We start from the raw sequence: 9,625 nt of genomic DNA, 5'->3' as shown, positions 1-9,625 counted from the left end.
CCCTGCGGGTTCTTCCGTTCTGGTCCCACTTGGAGCATGTTCTCGAAACGTTTGGGCTGCTGCGTGTATGTTATGAAAAAAATTAGCAGTTCACAGTTTATTTCTTGCTCTGCGGGGCCCTTCCGTTCTGGTCCCACTTGGAGCAAATAGAAACACATTTTGGCCGTAAATCCCCAGATGTGAAGGAAATGCGTAACCATCAGACCTAACACGTCAGACCTAAGAGTTCACACTTTCTTACTTGCCCTGCGGGGCTCTTCCGTTTTGGTCCCACTTGGAGCACGTTCTCGAAACGTTTCCGCTGCTGCGTGTATGTTATTAAAGAAATGAGCAGTTCAGTTTCTTTCTTACCCTGCGGGGCTCTTCCGTTCTGGTCCCACTGGGAGTATGTTCTCGAAACGTTTGGGCTGCTGCGTGTATGCGTAAACGTTGAACAGTAGAATGAAGAGGTAAAGTTAAATTCTCAAAATTTCTCAATAACAGTTCGCACTTAAACTGCATAAACATCAATTTCTTAAGAAAGACCTAACACATCAGACCTAACAGTTCACACTTCCTTACTTGCCCTGCGGGGCTCTTCCGTTGTGGTCCCACTGGGAGCATGTTCTCGAAACGTTTGGGCTGCTGCGTGCATGTTATTAAAAAAAATAGCAGTTCACAGTTTCTTTCTTGCCCTGCGGGGTTCTTCCGTTCTGGTCCCACTTGGAGCATGTTCTCGAAACGTTTGGGCTGCTGCGTGTATGTTATGAAAAAATTAGCAGTTCACAGTTTATTTCTTGCTCTGCAGGGCCCTTCCGTTCTGGTCCCACTTGGAGCAAATAGAAACACATTTTGGCCGTAAATCCCCAGATGTGAAGGAAATGCGTAACCATCAGACCTAACACGTCAGACCTAAGAGTTCACACTTTCTTACTTGCCCTGCGGGGCTCTTCCGTTTTGGTCCCACTTGGAGCATGTTCTCGAAACGTTTGGGCTGCTGCGTGCATGTTATTAAAAAATTAGCAGTTCACAGTTTCTTTCTTGCCCTGCGGGGTTCTTCCGTTCTGGTCCCACTTGGAGCATGTTCTCGAAACGTTTGGGCTGCTGCGTGTATGTTATGAAAAAAATTAGCAGTTCACAGTTTATTTCTTGCTCTGCAGGGCCCTTCCGTTCTGGTCCCACTTGGAGCATGTTCCCGAAACGTTTGGGCTGCTGGGTGTATGTTATTAAGGAAATTAGAATCTGGAAATTGCAAAATGTAGGGCAAAATTGTGCCATTTTGTGGAAATAGCGGAATAGCGCAATTATCACTTGAATGAGGAGGTAAAGTGAAAATCTGAAAATTGTGTCATTTAGCGCAAAATTGCGCAATTTTTTGAAAATAGCGGAATAGCGCAATTATCACTTCAATAAAGAGGTAAAGTGAAAATTTGAAAATTGCGCAATTTAGCGCAAAATTGCGCAATTTTTGAAAATAGCGGAATAGCGCAATTATCACTTGAATGAAGAGGTAAAGTGAAAATCTGGAAATTTGAAAATTGCGCAATTTAGCGCAAAATTGCGCAATTTTTGAAAATAGCGGAATAGCGCAATTATCACTTGAATGAAGAGGTAAAGTGAAAATCTGGAAGTTTGAAAATTGCGCAATTTAGCGCAAAATTGCGCAATTTTGTTGAAAATAGCGGAATAGCGCAATTATCACTTCAATGAAGAGGTAAAGTGAAAATCTGAAAATTGCGCAATTTAATTGCGCAATTTAGCGCAAAATTGCGCAATTTTTTGAAAATAGCGGAATAGCGCAATTATCACTTGAATGAAGAGGTAAAGTGAAAATCTGGAAATTTGAAAATTGCGCAAATTAGCGCAAAATTGCGCAATTTTGTTGAAAATAGCGGAATAGCGCAATTATCACTTCAATGAAGAGGTAAAGTGAAAATCTGAAAATTGCGCAATTTAGCGCAAAATTGCGCAATTTTTTGAAAATAGCGGAATAGCGCAATTATCACTTGAATGAAGAGGTAAAGTGAAAATGTTGAAATTTGAAAATTGCGCAATTTAGCGCAAAATTGCGCAATTTTTTTGAAAATAGCGGAATAGCGCAATTATCACTTCAATGAAGAGGTAAAGTGAAAATCTGAAAATTGCGCAATTTAGCGCAAAATTGCGCACAAGTTATTGTCATAATTGCGCTATTTTCATTGAGCATTGTGAAAGATTCATAATTGCAATGTTTAGTTCAAAATTGCGCTAATTTCAAAATGGGGTTGATAATTGCGCTAATTTGGAAAAGTTATTATCATAATTGCGCTATTTTCATGGAGCATTTTGAAAGTTTCATAATTGCAACGTTTAATTCATAATTGCGCTAATTTCAAGATGGTTGATAATTGCGCTAATTTCAACAAATTCTTATCATAATTGCGCTAATTTCAAAGCCTCACATTGATAATTGCATATTAGCAGTCAGTGTTGCTATTCTGTGTTAATATCGCTATTGTCAGTTCCAGCGCCTTTATGTATTCTGTGCACCATTAGCTACCAGTAGTTCATGCTCTTGATCAGTGTCACGTTTTTCATAGAGAAATATACCACGGGCATCGAGAGAAATATCAGGATTAGAACCCGGATTGGAACATTGTAACGATATTACGTTCAAAGATTCTCCGGCCAAGGAGAAAACTCGAATATCTTTTCCGTTTAAGGAAACAAACACTTTGTCCTTTGATACTGCTAGTTTGCTGATCGTTGTCGCTTGACCGTAGTTGATAGTGTCTACTTTCATTCTTATCTGTAACTTTCCATCAGAGTCATATGAACTGACATAACTGTTAGATCTTGTATAATTGCATTTAGAAGGTTTAAATGTATTGCAATGTCCCACAAAAACTTGTTCACCCTGTGTTGCAATACCTGTACATGTCACTCGTGCGTTGGTCATCTCATCAGGTAGAACTGTATCAAACACGAACAGGTGCTTCCCGTCATTGTTGTACACCTTTATAAATGGTGTCTCATCTGTAATAAAGTAGTAGCCTCTTCTGTCAACTGCTATGCCATGAGGGTAGGAAGGTTGTTGTGGATCTGACGCTATCGTAGTATCTATTATAAATTTTGGTTTCCCGGCTTTGGTAAACACAAAAACCGGTTTGGTAAACACAAAAACCTGACCCTTTTCAGTGTTGTTCGTAATAGCAATATCTCCGTTAGGTGCAATGGCTATATCACGAGCATTTTCAAAATCTCCAAATGTCTTTTCCACTTCCCATACGCCATAGTTCACCTTCTGTGAAACTGCACTTGAAGCCTTTGATACAGAAATTTTTGGAGCAGTTTTTCCAGATCTAAGATTCTGTAATTCAAGGACCACGTGGTTCTTCAAAGCTTTCAATGTCTTATGACTAAGAAGACAAGATGCGCATAACCAATCACATTCTCTACATCGTCCTTGTATTTCTGATCCAGTGTTCGGATTGTCACATGACATACACGTAGGTAGCTGCTCCACATTTTCTTTTCGCAGATGTTGTATGTAGAAGTTTGTTGGTAAATCATCAACACCATTTGGCGACAGCTGTGATTCTTTGCGACATGTTGGGCAGGTAACTGCAGACGTTTGCTTCCCTTTAATGTGTCTATTAAATGTAACCCATTGACGAATACACTCACAGCAAAACGTATGCAAGCATGGTAAAGCTTTGGGTTGACTGAAATCGTACAGACATATTCCGCAGACAAACACGTAGTCTGCAGTTTCAAGCTCATCTTGTGCACATTGAGATTCCTTAGACATCGCCATTGTTACTGCTAATGTAATAGCATCACAAATCTGATAATTTATATCGCAATATGAGTCAATGCAGCAGGGAACTCCCGGCTTTCATGCAATTGCATAATGCGCATGAGCATTGTACCGCATTAGCTTAAAGGGCGCATGCCACTAAATACTCTGTACATTGAAAAAAAAGTATAAAATCAAACAATAATATTCCACACGGTTCTTTGTAAAACACCCAGTGACATCACTGTCTTTATTAAGAAAAATAATTACAATGGTTTCAATTTTGGGTACATTCAAAGACTCATATTTTTAACAGATGATTTATACCTCGCAACCTCATTCAAAATTTGGACCAAAAGGCAGTCATGTGCACTAAGTAGCTAAGTATTTTCTTGAAATGAGTCTGGTAAACCATCCTTTTTATTCTATCGCCATAGCCAACATACTTGTCTGTCTCACCTGTGTTGTCCAGTTTCGTTTAACACATTGTAGTTTTGTCCACTCCTAATGTCTCTCATCTCTGTACTTTGTACTTAAGTAAGCCTTTCATATAGTTCTCTTAAGGGTGGCCAAAGCTTTATGATTCTTGTGCTTTTTTGGTCAACCCTCCATTGCAATATCATATGTTTTAATTTATTGATTTAAAAATGAAACTGAAACTAATAAAGTTGACGGTCATGGCTGGATGATACATCGGGGTTATTAATACACTTGAACAAGTTGAATATTATAGGATATATGTAATTTTATATAGTAATTGAATATAGTAGATACTTTTTAATTTACACTTTCTCCTGCTGAACATTGGCACTTCCTTCCTTGTCTCTTTGTTTGGACTGAATAACACTATAAATAAATAATGGTTATGTGTCTTCTCGACACACCTTAAGGATAATTTAATTTTGTACTTGTATGTAATCTTTTTGTAAATGAGCGACAATGCCTAATTCCACAATATTTTGTAGCAAAACCCTACCATTTTAAAATTTTGCAAGCTACAAATAAGCTTATTTTAAATAATTTAGGGAAATTTCTGTTACTCGCCTGCAAGAAAGGAGATAAATATTTAAGCAAATTGTAATAAATTATTTATATTATCAATGTATTTTTGGGCCGGTGGCCTATGTATACTTTAATAAAATCCGCTTTGGTCACAAAGACACCCTCATTGTAATACCCCAATGGTACACTTAAAAACCACGTGAAAGATTGAGCCTGATGGTTTAATTAAAGTCAAAGTGTTTGATTAAAACCTGGGATCCCCGGTTTTATTCACCAATTCCCCCATATCATGCATTCTTTCAGCTTATTTCGGCTTAAATGATCAGAAAACCCCCTTGATAGTTTTTACTAATATTATAATTTTAAATATTATGCGATAAAACTAGAACTTGACCGAAATAATTATGGTCTCGGATAGCGACGTTTTCACGTGTGGGACCTGCAAGAACATTAGCCATATCGAATTGCATTTTGAATACGAGGAATGTTCTTCTGATATTAAATAGTTTTGATTTTTTTTTTAATTTGAGATATAATACACATTTTATGGTAAATGAATAAAAATTGATATTTTTGAAATTTAACAGTCCTCAAAGTAAATTATAAAAATCTAATGATATGTACTTAAAGTGTATGCAGCTGGGATGGAAAGCCATCCATCATGAAAATTTGGACCTTTTGTATTGAAGATATAGATTTCCCCCCAAACAGCAAGGAAATTTAGGTCTTTGGGGAAAAAAAATCTTCATTGTTAAAGGTCAAAATTGTCAAAAATTCTTCATTATTAAAGGTCGAAATTTTCAATGAATGTTTCATCCCAGCTACATACACTTAAAGTAAATATCATTAGATTGATAAAGTTTACTTCGAGGACTGTTAAAATATAAAATTTAAATTATATCGCGAATTTTTTTCAAAAAATCAAAATTATTTGATATCAGAAGGACATTCATCATTATTCAGAATGCAATTCGATATGTCTGATGTGCTCTCAGGTCTCGCAAAAATACTATGCAAACGTTGCTATTTGATTCCTTAATGCAAGGATAAAATTCCAAGTCTCTTGCACAAATGCAATTCTATGTACAAAAAAAAAAATACTGCTATACGGTATTCTTTGTTCATTATCATTGAGGTATAGGACTTTTTATTTTTTCGGAGAAGAGCAGGTAGGGCAACTACTTGATTATATTTCTACATGTTCATACTACATACTCTGAAACTTTTAGAAAATTCGCACGAGTCCGTTTTTTTAAATCACATTTTTGTTCCTAAAATGGGGGTTTATAGCGCCCTCAACGGGCACTCTCTCCATAGGGCTACATGTAAAGACCAGTTATAGACAAATGGCCCTAAAATAAAACGGACTCATCAGACCAAGGTGTAATACCGCGATACGTTGAACATTTTGAATAGAATACATGAAATTTTATATAGTAATTTACACATCTTTTTAACATTTGCCTGCTGAACATTCATAATAGCAAATAATTCATATTGTACTTTCCAGCAATACTGGAAATTGAGATATTATTATATAGTACATTGCTTCTTCTATACAACTGGTATTAAATTTTGCATTAATAATTGTTATTATAAATAATCTTGCTATTTACTGTTACTACAAATGTTTTGTAATACATATTTTTATGTTTATGTTTTACAATGTATTTGATGATATTTGTACATTTGATGATATTGTTTGATGAATAAGATATGAATGAATGAATGAATGAATAATTGTTAATTGTCTGACTTAACATATCTTAATGTAAGGATGAAATTCCAAATATCTTGCACAAATGTAGCTCATACTTTTGATACGCAGATGATGCCATCACCCACAGTATCTATTTCATATCTTTTTCGATAAACGAGTTAATGTTAAATTAATTTTATACACCTTGTTCTTATATCGGTGGCGTAGCGTGGATCATCACATGGGGTGGGGGGGCACCGACCACGATTGGGGAGGCACATCGGGTCTGATGGGGGGGGGGGGACAAGCCGTTTTTCTACAATTTTTCCATGGGATTTTCTAATTTTTGCAATCGATGGGGGGCACGTGCCCCCGTGCCCCTATGACGCTACGTCACTGTCTTATATTACATAAGTTGCTGCCGTTATTTCTAAGAAATCCGAGAGCAGCTGTGACATGAAATGGACTGAATAATTATATACAATATCCACATACCACTTTTCTGTCATGAGAAAATACAGGGTGAAAGAAATTCGATGCCTTAAGGGGGTACTACACCCCTCGATAAATGTGTGTCTATTTTGGCATTTTTCTCCAAAACTAAAAACACAGTGGTAACAAAAGTGTTACCACTTGTTATTTATGATACGAAATAAGGTACCGCTAGGATGTACCTCGTTTTCTATCATATATACTGAACCGCTTGTCTTGAGTCACTGAAATTTCAGTGTAGTAATTGGATTCCTTGCCCCTATAATATACATAACTTTTGTTACCAGTGTGTTATTATTTTTTGAGAAAAATGCAAAAATAGTCACAAATTTACCACAGGGGTGTAGTACCCTCTTAAGGTTAGCAACTATTTTAAACTGTTGCAATTTGGTAGTACACAACATCTTACGAATGGTACTGAGCTTGGGCAAAAATTGCATTGATCAACATAGCGAGCGTGTAGAAGAATTCAAATATCACAGATATACTTAGTAGGTACTGTGGTTCTTGAGTTATGTTGTAAAGAGGACTGAAACAACAACACTTTTGTAAAACTCATTAACAACAATAAATCAAGCAAGTTTTTAAAGTATCGTCTGACAAGCTAGTATTCTCCTTCGCCGTCAGTGTGATTCCAGTCACTGTACAAAGTGAGTGAAATTCAACTAGCGTGCTGCGAAGGAGGAGGAGACTAAAGCTATAGCCTAATAGTTGACGAACACGCATGCGTTTTTCAGCATTCGATCCGGCGTTGCCCTTTAATATGAACTCTCACCCTCCTGGTAATTTGTCTAAAGTTCTTCTTGGTGTAGTGTCCCCGATCTTCGTGACTTTAACATGTAGATTTTGTAAATTTTGTAATCATTTTCATCTATTGGTGATGTCCTTTAAGTTAATCTTGGACACCTGTATCCACCCAGCTAAACACTTTGATATGAGTGTCAGTAAGAACAAAGAGTTTATTGTCAGGTGTTGTAGTCAGACTCCACAAACCTTCCTTTGGTTCGTCTGTTATGGTCATACAGCCTAGGTATGCGCCTGATGCAGAAAATCGAAAATAGATTTTCCTGTTGACCTCTTGTCATGACCGGAATAGGTTCTGCTGGTAAGAAGGATTTCACCACGCCTCGTGCTACACAAGTCATTAATGGTGTAAGAACGTGGAGGCAGCGGGAAGGACAAGCTTCGTTCTTGCTTGTATGATACACGGCTGATCATTGATGTTTGACTACTATACGCACTATCCCCGTACTCAATACCACTTAAAATTACATCAGTGGTCGTGACTGCAATGCCAGATGGCACAAAAGCCGCACCAAAACTTAAGATATGTGAGCCATCAAGTTTATGTATGCTTACTGCATATACATGAGTGGGGTTATAGGCTTCATACGAATCCCGCATCAGTTTTCCCTCAACTCCCACAAACACTTTATCACCTGTAATTGCGATACCAGCGGTTGATTCACAGCTCCAATTATACCGGTTATCATCAACATGAGAAGTGCTGAATGCCGGGCGCACTACAAGAAACAAAAACAAATATTCTCCACGATTATTATAGACGCGAACACACCCTGTGTTTTGATCTGTGACATAGAAATATCCACGATGATCTGAAGCAATTCCATTGGCTTTCGATTGGTTACCAGGTAGTTTGGACTCGCTAAGATCAAGTTCAGTCGCGATTTTCAAATCCTTATCGTATATATGGACCTTTCCCATATTGTCTACGACAGCGATACGTCCATTTGGTGCCAAAGCCATGTGTCTGGCAGCCTTAAAAGCTCCTTGTCTATCTGCTAGTTTCCATGTGCCACATACCACATTACTTTGCGTAATAGTCTTGCGATAAGACTGCGTCTTGCCTTTCTGAAGACTCGCTATCTCCATAACAGTATGGGCCGCGAGAAGCTTAACTGATTTGTGACTTTGCAAACAATCACCGCAGAGCCAGCCACACTCGTGACAACGCCCTTGTATTTCAGCGTTACCGTCAGGGTTGGCACATGACTTGCATGTTGGTAGTCGGATGTTTTCTTGCTCTCTAGGTGTTGTCACGAAGAAGTTTGTAGGCAAGCCTTCAACCCCATTTGGTGGTAATTGTATTTCTTTCCTGCAGTTGGGGCAACTTGTAACCGGGTTTCCCGTTGTTCTAGACTTGGCTGCACTTCCGCGTTTCATTGGTGCTGTTGTATGTATGTGTTTCACCCATTGACCAATGCATTCCAAACAGAATGTATGCAAGCATGGTAATGCTTTAGGTTTGTCAAAATCACATAGACATATTCCACAGATATATAAGTAATCTGCAGAGATATTTGGTAGCTCTGTCTGTTTTGAAAGAGCCATGATATCGTTGATTTCATTTAGACTATTATGTGTGTTTGGTCCATGTACTGCTACATTTTAATTCTATATGCGGATATGTTGCCATTTTAATCGAGTCCGATGATGTCATGGCGCCCAAAATATAATATTTATATACATCAAAATTGAAAATCGCGCAATAGACACCAGAAGTGGGCGATTTAACTCACTCATTGGCAACAATGCGCCGCACCACGAACATTGCATGAATTTATGTTAATGGCAACATACTAGTAAATCAAAAACGAAATACAACATACGTACAGGAAGAGAAAGTTTCCGCGAAAACTAAATAGAGCTGCTGT

Source organism: Amphiura filiformis, chromosome 2 (assembly GCF_039555335.1).
Source record: "Amphiura filiformis chromosome 2, Afil_fr2py, whole genome shotgun sequence".
NCBI classification, from domain to species: domain Eukaryota; kingdom Metazoa; phylum Echinodermata; class Ophiuroidea; order Amphilepidida; family Amphiuridae; genus Amphiura; species Amphiura filiformis.
This window is presented reverse-complemented; position numbering follows the sequence as displayed.